The following is a 15,868-nucleotide window of genomic DNA, read 5'->3' on the forward strand; positions in this document are numbered from 1 at the left end:
GTCTATGCATGCAGTACTTACTAGCCTTTGAAATATTTTAGAAACTAGCTTTTTAATTCAGTTACACACAGGTCAATATTAGTGTTAAAGATGACAATACACTGCTTCATATTAGGTTTCAATCAAAGTGCTTTCTAAAAAATGGCAATTTTGATACTAACCTACAGGTCTAACAAGTCTATATATTGCACTAAATGAAAAATGGTGATAGTGATGCTAACAATATACTTTGGGAATTTTATCCTCTACAGAGAAGTTCCAATACGTGAAGACAAAGAGGATGTAAAGCTTACATCAAAGAGAAAAAGACTTTCCACTAACTCTGAAAAATGGATTATTTGTAAAAAAAAAATCAAAAATCAAAAGAATAGAAAATTATCAAAAGCCACCACTGCTAGAGAGAACTCTGTGATTCTGTCAGCAGACACAATGAGTGATTAATTGAATTGGTGGAGACTGGATGAGTTTTTTCATTTAGATGATGTGCTACCCGTGCTCTATAACAGGGGTTGCTTTCAGAAATACACAGGCAAGTCAAATTTGGCACGTTAGAATCCAGGAAAGAAAACAGGTTCTGAATCTGATCAGAGTCCATCATGCAGACCTGCTTCTATAGCCAAAGACTCGGAGGGCAAAAGTGGGATTGTAGGACTGACCAGAAATAAGCCAACCCTTGTCTGATGGACCCTCACAAGACGTGGCCTGAGTGAATATGCAAAAGTTATGAGAGAAATAGGTGGCTTAACAAGAAGTAGTGGAGATAAAAGTCCACAGACAAGTCTTTGCCTCTATATGGACAAGGGACGAAGAACATGTTACAGCTCTTGCCAGCCATGTCATCAACAATAAAGCAAACCCATCTGACTCAAGCACCAGAGGTACTTGTCAACATATCTACTGGACTGCATGTAACATCAGATTTACAAGAGTCTCCACTGAAAATAGCAGATGTTGGTGAAGAATAATGGAGAGATCTGTGAGAGGTGCCTTTGATTCTGAAGAGACAACTTCTTCAGCCCAGTGAAGAAATCCAGCATCAAAACATTTGCTCTCATGGCCAAGAAGGCCCAATTTAAGTTTGTCCAGGGAGGGACAATCCCAGCAGCTATCCATCCAGAAACTGTTTTCCACAGACCCCCGTCCTTAGCAAGATGCAGAGATGATGTTTCAATGGCAACTGTTCTTAATCACCCAAGAGGACCTGCACCTCTGTCCCTCTTCCATGCTGATTGAACAATGAGAAGAACAGACAAAGCTGAATTGGGGGGGGATCAGCTGGAAGCTCAAGAATCCATGAGCTAAGGGCATGCAACAAAGAAACCACCCTGTACATCAGAGATGCCATGGCCATCACACAAATGAAGGCTGGTGACAAATTCCACACATTCAGTGGATTGGTTGCTAAGTACTTGAGCAGGTCCTAAAAGCTAATTCTGTAATTGAAGTCTTTGATGGATATGACAACAGTAACTGTGAAAACTGCAGAGAGACAGCGCTGGAAAGGATCTAAGGTTGGATGCAAGAAATACCAGGTGGTTGATGGACACCCTTTACCTCCATGAAAAAAAGTTTCTAACTGTGGCATCCAATACGTAGTCACTTGTAAAAAATATATGGCTCAAAATGCACCTGAGTAAAGGAGCGTACCCAACACAAACTCTCCTTGCTGGAGGCTCTCTCAGTGACGAAGTAGTAAACTCCATCATCATTAGAGGCGTTGAAGAAACCCAAGACTAGTACAGTACTCAAGAGGAAGCTATACAAGGAGGCTTCTGCATGCTGTGTGTGCCAATATGGCTTTTGAGTTGCTTGGTATCAAAGTAACCATAGTGATTAGGTCACTTGATACAGATGTTTGGGTCCTTGCTGATCACTTACTTTCCAATAATGGAACACATAGATAACATGTGGATTGAAACAGGCAACATTAGCAGCATCAACAAGCATTGCTTCATACCCATGCATGCAATTTGTGATGCATTCACTCCTGACTTCTGCAACATACTTCTTGCTGTCTACCTGTTAACAGGATGTGTTTCTGGCCATCCTGATTTGGTATTGGGGAGAAATCTGTGTTAATGTCAAAACAAAGGGAGCTTACTGCTCCAGAGAGCTTGCCAAATTGGAGAGAGTGATGACAAGCTGCAGTTTCTGCAGCTAGGAAGTTAGTAGCAGTGCTGTATGACCAGAGTGAGAAAGAAAAGGAGACCACAGAGACCTAAATTGCTTGCACCTCAATCTAGCCATAAAAAAGGACAAGTCACTGGCCAAATTCCCACCAAATGAGGACAGTTTTGAAGAGGAGGTAAAATAGGCATCTTGGCAAACAAGGATTTGGAGGTCTTTGCATATAGGTAAACCAGATATTGGATCACAATAGCAACATGGATGATGGAAAAATGTGGATGATGAACTACTTCCTGTATTCCTCAAGGGCCCAATCACCTCTGAGTTCTACAAGACCTTATTAGTGCCTGTACCAGTAGGGTCACTGCACAGTCCAACTATGTGTGTAGTCAGAACAATCTTCCCTGCACAGAACTGTGTACCTGCCAAGACAAAGACGACTGTGGTAACCCAGGCACTCTTGACAGAGATCATAAGGAAGAACAAAATGATAATGATGTTGACTCGAAATGTCACCACTGTTACATTTCAATCATACATGTACAAATTTATTATTAGATTTTATTTTACCCTTTGGATTGTTAGGATGCTTTGAGATCAAAAGAAATCCAAACTGATGTCTTGAAATAATACATGGAGTCATTAAAGTAACAGAAACTAATGCAAATATTTCAAAGTGGTCATTTTAATGTGTTGATGGTGTAATTGTTTATCTCTGTTTCTAGGGTAACATCACCACTTGACAGCTCCACATCGTACTTCAACTTAAAGTAGATATAATAAGCTTTCAAATGATGTATGATGTGCCTATGTGTAGCAACGGTATGTTAAAGTAACTGAGTCAGTGTCTGCCTAAGAAGGAAAGCTTTTTCCTTTCCCAGAGAAAGGATGACCAATGTTAAAGGCAGAGACACAACAATCAAGTCCCCAGGACTTTAGCTCAAAATTAACAAGAGTTCCTAATTAAACAGTGAGGCTCTTGATTTCATTCGTTAATATTACTGTTATAGGACCAGATGCTGAGCCTGCTTCTATACTCACATCAAGCCCAAAAGATTTCCATGGATGGGTGGCAGATCGGTGACAGATCCCACACTAGGTGACTGCATCCGCATGCAACACGGAGATGGCCTTCTCAGCTATTATTTTGTACAGCAACCTGGGGGTAGGAAGGAAATGGATTCAGGACCCCAGGACAGTTGCTCAGCAGGGGTGTAAGTTTGTGAAGCTCCAGTGAATTCAATGGCGCTAAGCCAGTTTATAGCAGCTGAGGATCCAGCCCTCCCCCTTCTCCACAGCTGGAGATTGTTCTGATCCAACAGGTTATATGTACCAATGAGCACTGCAAAGTTTAGATCTGAATCCTCCTAGAGTAGGTGCATGTTTGTGTTTGGGATCTATCCCCAGACTTAACTGGTTTCACTAGGACACAAAGGATGGGCCTCGTTGTGTCACTGTTATAGCCATTTCAGTTGCTGGATTTGTCCTCCAGAGTCAGGAATGCGACTGAAATTCAGCTTAACTTAATGACTATGAACCTCACTGAGCTCTGTAGAATGTTTACTGCATCTTCTACACCCTGGAGCACTCACCTGGCATTTCTGAAGAATGTTGACTGACTGCAGAGTCCCAGCCAGTAATAATGTTGGGCATCTATATAGCTCTTTCAATCGTAGGATCTCACCCTGCTCCAGCATTTTACATATAGGGACAGCAAAAAAGAAAGCACTTAAATGACTTTCCTGGAGTCATACACTGAGCACATGCCAGTAGGAACAGAACCAAGGTCTCCGGACTCTGTCACAAAGTTGCTGATTTCTTAAAGGTGTTACAGCAGAGGTGGGCCTTGGTGAGAGGGTAAGAGACAAAGCAGTAGTTAGGGGGAGCTTCAAACTAGAGAGAAAAGGAGTACTTGTGGCACCTTAGAGACTAACAAATTTATTAGAGCATGTTAGTCTCTAAGGTGCCACAAGTCCTCCTTTTCTTTTTGCGAATACAGACTAACACGGCTGCTACTCTGAAACTAGAGAGAGAGACCCGAACCACAACCCTGTTTCCAGACATCCTGAATTTAGGGAAATTCAAACCTGGATCTGAATGTCGTGCTAGACGAGCATCTCTTTAACTGTATAAGCCACTCACAGTAAAAGACAGGTATTAAAGTATTACATCAATGGACCAAAGCCCAGTGTCTTTGCCAGTCTTTTACCTGGCCTTTGTTAGGCACCTCAGAAATACCAAATTGCAAAACTCTCATTGACTTCAGTGGGAGCTCTGCCTGAGTAAGTCCTTCAATACCTGGCCTTATATTAGCAGAACGCTAGAGAAGCACAAGAAAAACAACCAATGTTTGTTTTGTTTTAAGATGATCACAGAGAAGTCAACCAAGGATAATCCCTGTGGGACTTGCTACTGTTGGAATAATTGTGTCTACATCCCACTGCGAGACTGGGTGTGGGTGGCATCTTGAGCTACCGCAGAGGAGACAGGGCAGACTTTGTTTGCATTGGCAAAAAAAAAAAAAAGAAAAAAAAAGATTTTCTTTCACAGAACTAAAAACAAAAACAAAAACAAACAGCCCCCCACCCCCAACCCTCCCTTATAGCCAGAAGATGTAATATAGTTTACCAAAGCTCACAAGGCCTAGAAAACAAAACAGATAGATCCAAATGGCAGGAAAAATGCTGCTCAGAGCGGAGCAGATAACTGAAAGTTAGGAAAAGTGGAAGGTATTCTTTGTTCCTGTACTTCTATTACTAACATGGATCTTTGGAATACAGACGTAATGGCAAAGGAGGGGTGGAAAACAACTACAGTATCATGGTGAATACTGGGAGGGGCGTCAGACGGAGAAGCCATTCGGAGTGAAAGGATGGTTTTGTGGGTAAGGCACTAGACAAAGCCTTAGTAAATGTGGATTCAGTTCCCAGGTCTGGCACAGACTGAGGCCAGGTCTCTGCTACAGACTTATAATCGGTATAAATATGTCACTCGGGGGCATGAAAAATCCACACCCCTGAGCGATGCAGTTATACTGACCTAGCCCCCCGTGTAGGCAACACTAGGGAGAGCTCCTCCCGCCAACATAGCTGCCGCGTCTTGGGGGAGGTGGATGACTGTGCTGACCGGAGAAGCTCTCCGATGGGAGTAGTAGTGTCTTCATTAAAGCGCAGCACCAGTGCAGCTGCACCACCTTAGGGCATGGCTACACTTGCAGATGTAGAGCGCTGGGAGTTAAACCAGCCCTCGGAGACAGCAGCAGGGAAAGCGCAGTCGTGTGTTCACACTGTCAGCTGCAAGCGCACTGGCGTGGCCACATTAGCAGCTCTTGCAACGCCACAGAGAGCAGTGCATTGCGGTAGCTATCCCAGTGTACAAGTAGCTGCAGCATGCTTTTCAAAGGGGGGGGTGGTGGAGTGTGACAGGGAGTGTGTTGTGTGTATGTGGGGGGAGAGACAGTGTGTTTTGGGGGGCAGAGAGTGTAAGTTCAGACAGCAGCAGGGGGAAACCCCAACATGAGCCTCACTCCCCCCCCACACACGCCTGCCTCGGTAGCAGCAGCATTCCACAGTAATGGTTGCTTTGTCCCGGAGCAGACAAGCAGCCGGCTGTCAGAAACGGAGCTTTGAAAGGGGATATTCGCATGCCTGCAGCCAAGTTCAAAACAATGACCAGAGTGGCCACTTGACTTCAGGGGATTATGGGACATTTCCGGAGGCCAATCACAGCGCAGTAATGCAACACCTCGTCCACACCGACGCCCGGGTGTTTCAGCCAGGGCGTGGCGAGCTCTATGTTTCTCGTGGAGGTGGATTACCAGGGGCGTGCCAGCCGTGGAGTCCAAGCGCTTTATGTGCCTTGCCAGTGTGGACGGGTCGGGAGTTAGGGCACCCGGGGCTGATTTAATGCGCTCTAACTTGCAAGTGTAGCCAAGGCCTTAACGCTGTGACCCTGGGCTAGTCATTTAAGATGTAAAATGTGGATAATAACCCTTTTGCCTGTCTGGATTGTAAAAAAGTCTTTGGGCAGCAGCTGTTTCTGGCTAAGCAGATGCACAGTCAGGCACTGATTTAGGTCGGGGTCTCTACGTGACAATGCAGTGTAAGTAACGGAACTGTTAAACGCCATTCCATGCTGCTAGCACAACATACCCTGCAGTGAATTAGTGTGGAGACGAGTAAAACAACTACACTCCCTAGACCCCAGCAGGTAAAATACAATAATCTTCTGACCTTGAACCTCTTAGCAGTGTGTTTTTTTTTCACACCAGGAAATCTGGATTCCTGATTACAAGAGCCTGAAAGCTAAAACTAGGACATGAACCATACAGGAGATGAGAAATGGAAGGCCAACCACATTAAAAAACCCCAAAGGAAACAAAATGGAAGACAGCCTACACAGAATGAGAATTAGCCCTGGTCTACACTACAAGGTTAGGTCGAATTTAGCCACATTAGGTCAATTTTAAAATGAATGCATCTACACAACCCCGTTCCGTCAACCTAAAGGGCTCTTAAAATTGACTTCTGTACTCCTCTCCGGTGAGGGGAGTAGCACAAAAATCGACCTTGCTGGGTCGAATTTGGGGTAGTGCAGACGCAATTCGACAGTATTGGCCTCCGGGAGCTATCCCAGAGCACTCCAGTGTGACCGCTCTGGACAGCACTTTGAACTCCGATGCACTAGCCAGGTACATAGGAAAAGCCCCAGGAAATTTTGAATTTCATTTCCTATTTGGTCACCGTGGCGAGCTCAACAGCACAGGTGACCATGCAGTCCCCCCAGAATCACAAACGAGCTCCAGCATGGATCGAAAGGGAGACACTGGATCTGACTCTGTAGGGGGAGAAGAATCTGTGCAGGCCGAACTCTGATCAGAAAGAAGAAATGTTAATATATATGCCAAAAATTGCACAGGGCATGGTGGAGAGAGGCTACAACAGGGACACACAGCAGTGTCACCTGAAAGTTAAGGAGCTCAGGCAAGCCTACCAAAAGACAAAGGAGGTAAATGATCGCTCCGGGTCAGAGCCCCATACATGCCACTTCTATGATCAGCTGCATGGCATTCTAGGGGGGCACCCTACCACTACCCCACCATTGTCTGTGGACACCTGCAAGGGGGGAGTCTCACGCAACAGGGAGGAGGATTTTGTGGATGAGCAGAGGAGGAGGAGGAGAATGCGCAGCACGCAAGCGGTGAATCCATTCTCCCTGGCAGCTAGGACTTTTTCATCACCCTGGAGCCAATACCCTCCCAAGGTGGGATCCCCAACCCTGAAGCCAGAGAAGGCAGCTCTGATGAGTGCACATTTGTAACTACAGTACAGGGATTAAAAGTAATAGCATTTAATGTTTGATTTGCCCTGAAGAATTGGGATGCATACGCAGCCAGTGCAGCTACTGGAAAAGTCGGTTAACGTGTCTGGGGACAGACCAGGAATCCTCCAGGGACATCTCCATGAAGTTCTCCTGGAGGTACTCTGAAAGCCTTTGCAGAAGGTTTCTGGCGAGGGCTGCCTTATTTCATCCTCCACAGTAGGACATTTTACCACGCCAAGCCAGTAGCAAGTAGTCTGGAATCATTGCAGCACAAAGCATGGCAGTGAATGGTCCTGGCTTTTGGTCACATTCAAGCAACAGTCGGTCTTTATCTTTCTGTGTTAGCCTCAAGAGAGTGATATCATTCATGGTCACCTGGTTGAAATAGAGGAATTTTTGTAAGGGAACAGTAAAAGGACACTGTTCATGCTGGGTTGTTTGCGCTTGGCTAAAAGGGACTATCCCCAGAGAATAGCCATGTGGCACGGGGAGGGGTGAAGGGATCATCCCAGAGAATAGCCACGTGGTGGGGTGGGGGAGGTGTGTGCTGCACATCCAACAGAAAACCGCAGCCCCTCCTTTTAAATATGAAACCCAACCGGCATTGCTTGCTATGGGAAAAGAAGGCTCTGCAGTTTGAAACCATTCCCACATGTTATGAAGGCATAAGAAGCCAACCCCGCGTACGAAAAGACTTACCATAGCTGCCTGGAAACTGAATTCTGTTTCCCAGCTGTGTGTGATGTGTCACTGGCAGGCGCTCAATATAAAAGGCAAAATGTGACCTTGTACCTAAAGCACATGTGCTGTCTGCTGTGAATTGCTTGATTCACTGTGAAAGAGTCTCCCTTTTGTTCTCAGAAATGTATCATCTTAAATTTTAATTCTCTCTTTTAATGTCTCTGGTGCAAACTCCTATGCTCCTCCCTGCGGTTATCTCTGTCCCTGAGGTTATCGCAGATTAGAAGAAAAAAAAATGCACTCACGATGGACATGTTTTCTGAGCTCATGCAGTCCTCCAGCACTGACAGGGCACAGCTTAATGCATGGAGACATTCAGAGGCAGAGGCCAGGAAAGCATTAAGTGAGCACAAACAGCAGAGGCAGGAGGTGATGCTGAGGCTAATGGGGGAGCAAACAGACATGAAGAAGCATCTGTTGGAGCTGCAGGAAACCCAACAAGAGCACAGACCCCTGCTGCATCCATTGTATAACTGCCTGCCCTCCTCCCCAAGTTCCATATCCTCCTCACCCAGACACCGAAGAACGCGGGGTGGGGGAGGCTCCAGGCACCCAGCCACTCCACTCCAGAGGATGGCCCAAGCAACAGAAGGCTGTCATTCAAACAGTTTTGACTTGTAGTGTGGCTACAATAAGCAGTGTCGCCTTGTCTTTCCCCCCTCCTGAGGCGATTTGCCTCAACCTCTCACCCCAACATAACAGTCTCCCCCTTACTCTCACAGATATTATGGAACACACAGCAGGCAGCAATAATAATGGGAATGTTGGTTGCTCTGAGGTCTAACCTAGTCAGCAAACAGCGCCAGCGACCTTCTAAATGTCCAAAGGCACATTCTACCACCATTCTGCACTTGCTCAGCCGATAGCTGAACTTCTCCTTACTACTGTCCAGGCTGCCTGTGTACAGCTTCATGAGCTATGGGAGCAAGGGGTAGGCTGGGTCCCCAAGGATAACTATTGGCATTTCAACATCCCCAATGGTAATTTTCTGGTCTGGCAAGTAAGTCCTTCTTGCAACTGCTCGAACAGCCCAGTGTTCCTAAAGATGCGAGAGTCATGCACTTTTCCCAGCCATCCCACGTTGATGTTGGTGAAACGTCCCTTGTGATCCACCAGTACTTGCAGCACCATTGAGAAGTACCCCTTGCGGTTTACATACTGGTTGGCAAGGTGGTCCGGTGCCAAGATAGGGATATGTATTCCGTCTATTGCCCCACCACAGTTTGGGAAATGTGCAGGTCATAGTGGATGGCTTTCTGCAATGGGGTTCCCTAAGTCACTACCCTTGATAACAGAACGTCAGTGATTGCATTGGCTACTTGAATCACAGCACTCCCCACAGTAGACTTGCCCACTCCAAATTGATTCCCGACTGACCGGTAGCAGTCGGGCGTTGCAAGCTTCCACAGGGCTATCGCCACTCGCTTCTCAACTGTCAGGGCAGTTCTCATCTTGGTATTCCTGCACTTCAGGGCGGGGGAAAGCAACTCACAAAGTTCAAGGAAAGTGGCCTTACGCATGCAAAAGTTTCGCAGCCACTGTGAATCATCCCATACCTGCAACGCTATGCGGTCCCACCAGTGTGTGCTTGTTTGCTGGGCCCAGAATTGGCGTTCCACTGTATCAACCAGCCCCACTGCCGCCATGGATGTCCCAATTGCCACAGCCTGTGCTTTCAGGAACGTCTGTGTCCATGTCCTCATCACAATCGTCCTCGTGCTGGCGTCTCTTAGCCCGGTTCTGCACATACTCCAGGATAACGTGTGAGGTGTCTACAATGCTCACAACAGCTGCGGTGAGCTGAATGGGCTCCATGCTTGCTGTGGTATGGCTGGGTACTTATCACCTCAGGATGGGATGCAGAGATAAAGTTTCTTGACACCTTAAATGACTGCTTCATGGAGCAGCTAGTCCTGGAACCCACAAGAGTAGAGGCAATTCTTGATTCAGTCTGAAGTGGAACACAGGATGAGGTCCAAGAGGTGAATATAGCTGGACCGCTTGGTAACAGGGACCATGTTAAATTTAATTATATTATCTCTGTGGCGGGGAAAACACCACAGCAGACCAACACTGTATCATTTAATTTCAGAAAGGAGAACTATACAAAAATGAGGAAGTTAAACAGAAATTAAAAAGGTACAACACCAAAAGTAAAATCCCTGCAAGCTGCATGGAAACTTTTTAAAGACACCACATTAGAGACTCAACTTAAATGTATACCCCAAATTAAAAAACATAGTAAGAGAATAAAAAAAGAGCCACCATGGCGAAACAACAAAGTAAAAGAAGCAATGAGAGGCAAAAAGGCATCCTTTAAAAAGTGGAAGTTAAATCCTAGTGAGGAAAATAGAAAGGAGCATAAACTCTGGCAAACAAAATGTAAAAATATAATGAGGAAGGCCAAAAAAGAATTTGAAAAACAGCTAGCCAAAAACTCAAAAAGTAATATCTATTTTTTTTTTAAAATACATCAGAAGGAGGAAGCCTGCTAAATAACCAGTGGGCCCATTGGACGACTGAGATGCTAAAGGAGCACTCAAGGATGATAAGGGCATTGCAGAGAAACTAAATGAATTTACAGTTGAGGATGTGAGGGAGATTCCCAAACCTGAGCCATTCTTTTTTAGGTGACAAATCTGAGGAACTGTCCCAGATAGAGGTGTCATTAGAGAAGGTTTTGGAACAAACTAATAAGCTAAACAGTAATAAGTCATCAGGACTAGATGATATTCACCCAAGAGTTCTGAAGGCTCTCAACTGTGAAATTGCAGGACTACTAACTGTAGTCTGTAATATATCATTTAAATCAGCTTCTGTACCAAATGACTGGAGGATAGGTAACGTGATGTCAATTTTTAAAAAGGGCTCCAGAGGTGACCCCGACAATTACAGGCAGGTGTTCTCACTGGTGAACAAGGAACCGTCTACAAAATGACGTGGCTTACCAGCGGTAAACAGCAGACACCAACAAACAAACAAACACTCTCATCAGGGACAAACAAGGCCACATGCTAATAACTGGAAAACAACAAGAAATGCACAGGACAGAGCATTTCAAAGAATTGCTGAACAGGGAGCCTCCAAAAGAGGAAGCAAACATCCAGGAGCCAGAAGATCTTGATATCAATACAGACATCCCAACTAAGGAAGAGATCATTCAAGCCATCAAATCCTTAAAAAATGGGAAAGCTCCTGGCAAGGATAATTTGAATGCAGAATTGTCCAAGGTAAATCCTGAGTTAGCAGCATCTATCCTGGCCCCTCTATTTACATCATTCTGGGAAAGGGAAAAAGTGCCAGATGAGTGGACCAATGGGGTTATAGTGAAGATAGCAAAGAAAGGAACTCTCAGTGATCGTAACAACTGGTGCGGTATCACACTTTTATCTGTGCCAAGCCACACACTGTGTAAGATCATAGTCCAGTGTATATCAGAGGCAGCTGATAGAGTTCTCAGAAAAGAGCAAGCCGGGTGTCAGACAGGGTGTGGATGCACAGACCAGATCTTCACTCTACAAAACATAATAGAACAATGCTTAGAATGCAGTGGCAACTCTACATAAATTTCATTGACTTTGAGAAGGCTTTTGAAAGCATTCACAGGACCAGCGTATGGCGCATTCTGCGGGCATATGGAATCCCTCTGCATATAATCATCATCATCCAAAGCTTCTATTTCAACTTTGCATGCAGTGTTGATCACAGTGAGCTCAGTTTTGAAGACAAAACAGGAGTACATCAGGGGTGTGTCATGTCTGCAATCCTCTTCAACATTGCCATCAACTGGGTAATGCAGCATACAACAGAAGACATGCCAAGAGGCATTAAATGGACACCCTTCTCATCCCTTGAAGACCTGGACTTCAGAAAGACTTTGACAAGCTCCCTCACCAAAGGCTCTTAAGCAAAGTAAGCTGTCATGGGATAAGAGGGAAGGTCCTCTTATGGACTGGTAACTGGTTAAAAGATAGGAAACAAAGGGTAGGAATAAATGGTCAGTTTTCAGAATGGAGAGAGGTAAATAGTGGTGTCCCCCAGGAGTCTGTACTGGGACTAGTCCTATTCAACCTATTCCTAAATGATCTGGAAAAAGGAGTAAACAGTGAGGTGGCAAAATTTGCAGATGATACAAAACTACACAAGATACTTAAGTCCCAGGCAGACTGCGAAGAGCTACAAAAGGATCTCTCAAAACTGGGTGACTGGGCAACAAAATGGCAGATGTAATTCAATGTTATTAATGCAAAGTAATGCACACTGGAAAACATAATCCCACTGGAAAACATAAAATGACGGGGTCTAAATTAACTGTTACCACCCAAGAAAGAGATCTTGGAGAGTTCTTTGAAAACATCCACTCAATGTGCAGTAACAATCAAAAAAGCAAACAGAATGTTGGGAATTATTAAGAAAGGGCTAGATAAGACAGAAAATATCATCTTGCCTCTATATAAATCCATGATATGCCCACATCTTGAATACTGTGTGCAGATGTGGTCTGCCCCATCTCAAAAAAGATATATAGGAATTAGAAAAGGTTTAGAAAAGGGCAACAAAAATGTTGATGGGTATCGAACGGCTGCCATATGAGGCGAGATTAATAAGACTAGGACTTTTCAGCTTGGAAAAGAGACAACTAAGGGGGGATATGATAGAGGTCTATAAAATCATGACTGGTGTGGAGAAAGTAAATAAGGAAATGTTATTTACTCCTTCTCATAACACAAGAACTAGGGGTCACCAAATGAAAGTAATAGGCAGGAGGTTTAAAACAAATAAAAGGAAGTATTTTTTCATACAATGTACAGTCAACCTGGGGAACTCTTTGCCAGAGGATGTTGTGAAGGCCAAGACTATAACAGGTTCAAAAAAGAACTAGATAAATTCATAGAAGATAGGTCCATCAATGGCTATTAGCCAGGATGGGCAGGGATGGTGTCCCTACCCTCTGTTTGCCAGAAGCTGGAAATGGGCAAAAGGGGATGGACCACTTGATTATTACCCTGTTCTGTTCATTCCCTCTAGGGCACCAGGCATTGGCCACTGTCAGAAGACAGGTTTCAGAGTAGTAGCCGTGTTAGTCTGTATTCGCAAAAAGAAAAGAAGTACTTGTGGCACCTTAGAGACTAACAAATTAATTTGTTAGTCTCTAAGGTGCCACAAGTACTCCTTTTCTTTTTGTCAGAAGACAGAATACTGGGCTAGATGGACCTTTGGTCTGACCCTGTATGGCTGTTCTTGGTTTGGGGTCCTCTCAAATGCGGGGCCTGGAGCAAACTGCCCCTTTCCCCCGGGCATCCTTGCTAACATGCCAGAAGTTATTTAAGGGCAGCAACTCAAATTTACATTCAGGAAGTGATAGCAGAGGCTTTACAACAGATGTGGATGTAAGACACAAGAGTTTGGTTCAGGTCCAAACTTTCCAGACACTTGGGGGATGTTTGGAGTTGGAATAGTGGTTGTTGTTTCATCCAATAACCTTGAAGATCAGACCCAGATCATAAAGTTAGTGGGTAGTTGCATGTTGCCTTTTGGTTCAAAACTCTCTATTTAGTAGTGGTAGGATAAAAATGTATGGGTACCTCATGTTACATCAGCAATAACACTAGGGATGGGTCAGCCAGCTACAATAAAGCACAAAGCTGCCTAAAACACAAATCAAAGCCTTTTTTGAGGTTTGAGTAAGTTCTGTTGGCTGTTTTTCTATCATTATTTTTCATTTACAAATGCTTCAGGGTTCTAGGAGATGCCCAAATTCTATGAGAGAGGCTGTTAGGACAGTAATTCCAGCCCAGCAGGAAATAGAAATCTCATAGGAGAGGTATTTCCATGAGATCTGCTCAGGTTTGGGTAGGCTGGATAAGCTTCCAAACATGTATTATCGTTTGTATTGCAGAGAGCTGTAGAGAAGTCCCATTGTGCTAGGTGCTGTGCAGGCATGTAGCAAGAGACAGTCCTTTCCCTGAAGAGTTTATACTCTAAACAGAGAGGACGGACAAAGGCAAAATGATTTGCTCAAGGCCACATCAGTGGCAGAACCAGGAGTAGAATCCAGGTTTCCTATGCCACCTGTTATCATGAGTACTTATAACCCCAGACTTTCTGTTGGTCGTCCCTCACTAATTATAAAGCGACCAGGTGTGTTGTGGCACCAGACACCCACGTGATTTGTGTGCTGTGAGGAATGAAGCTGCCAACATGAAGAGACTTGTGGAATAATCTTCTGATTCTGTGGCAGGTGAGGCAGAAGCTCATTGCTTTATTAACAGACACACAGGCTGGTAGCAGGAATGCCAGGACCAAGTGCTCTTTGGTTTTAAAGGAATGTTGGATCCAGAACTAACCTTTGCGATGATCGAGATGCTAAAGGAGCACTCAAGGAAGACAAGGCCATTGCAGAGAAGCTAAATAAAGTCTTTGCACCCATCTGTAGGAGGTGCACTCTCTCAAAGGGGCAGAACCAGAACATGAGCACCCAGACATCTGGGGATGATTCAATTCCATGGCAGCTGCGACAGTGGGCAAGTTATTCCTTCTATGGTTCAGTTCTTCATCTGTATAATAATACTCACGTAAAGTTCTTTGGGAGAAGAGCCTGTGTTATTATAGATATGTACAGTGCCTGACCTAATAAGGCCCCTCTGGGCATTACTGCAATATCAATAACAACCATAGAAATGTAGGACTGGAAAGGGCCTCAAGAGGTCATCTAGTCTAGTCCGCTGCACTGAGGCAGGACTAAGTATGATCTACCATGGCTGATCGGTGTTCACCTAATCTGCTCTTAAAAACCTCCAAATCTCCAATGACAGAAATTCCACAACCTCACTATGTAACTTATTCCAGTACTTAACTACCTTGTAAGGAAGTTTTTCCTAATGTCTACCCTAAATTGCCCTTGCTGCAATTTAAAACCCTTGCTTCTTGTCCTATCTTCAGTAGTGCAGGAGAACAATTTATCACCCTCCTCTTTATAACTACCTCTTATGTACTTGAAGACTGTTATCATGTCCCTCCTCATTCTTCTCTTCTCCAGTCAATGTATGTTTTTTCCAATGGGTGCATCCAAGGTAAGGGTATTACACTTACCATCAAGTACACGTCATCTTGGAACACCTAAGGGCAAATGGGTGAATGAGTCCCAATCCATACCGCCACACTGGATTCAATCTCATTCCTTCCTTTGTAATGCTCATTTTATAAAGGCAAAACAATGTGCAGCACATGGCTTGCTCCATCACACTCTTAATGGCAGGACTTAACATCTATTAGAATCCTTAGTATTTACTGGAAATGTATTTACAACCACAAACCTTCAGTAAATTACCTTAACAGCCTTTAACTGTTGCTCTAATGGCCAAAACACTGTCATCAACTACCAAGCTACCATACAGATATATTCCTCACTATTCTACAGTGTTCTAGTCATCACCGCACTGAAACAGAGTGGTGGCAGATTTACTTTTATTATGCAGCTAAATCAAGGCTTCTGCTGTCTCAAGCAAAACACACACGCAGCGCAGCACGTGAAATCTTGGACTGACCTCCCTCTGCTGACATGCCCCATGTGGCAGCAGCCCATCACCAGCACTATACTGAACACACTGGTGCCAGCTGCTTCGCTTTCCCCCTCCTTTCCCATCTGTGATTGACTTTCCAGTCATCATATTTTCCT

General features: G+C 44.6%; 1 protein-coding gene across 2 annotated transcripts in view; it reads right to left on the bottom strand.

The window, feature by feature from the left end:
- Positions 1 to 15,868, bottom strand: part of GAB2 (GRB2 associated binding protein 2) — a 181,807-nt gene that overhangs the window by 147,851 nt on the left and 18,088 nt on the right. Inside the window, exon 2 of one of the 2 annotated variants that reach the window (XM_048840643.2) lies at positions 3,169 to 3,286. The exons of the other annotated variant lie outside the window; for it this stretch is intronic. The gene's annotated coding sequence lies outside the window, so the exon portion shown is untranslated. The remainder of the gene's footprint in view (positions 1 to 3,168; positions 3,287 to 15,868) is intronic. 2 annotated transcript variants of the gene reach the window in all.

The sequence above is a fragment of the Caretta caretta genome, chromosome 1 (genome assembly GCF_965140235.1).
Source record: "Caretta caretta isolate rCarCar2 chromosome 1, rCarCar1.hap1, whole genome shotgun sequence".
NCBI lineage: Eukaryota > Metazoa > Chordata > Testudines > Cheloniidae > Caretta > Caretta caretta.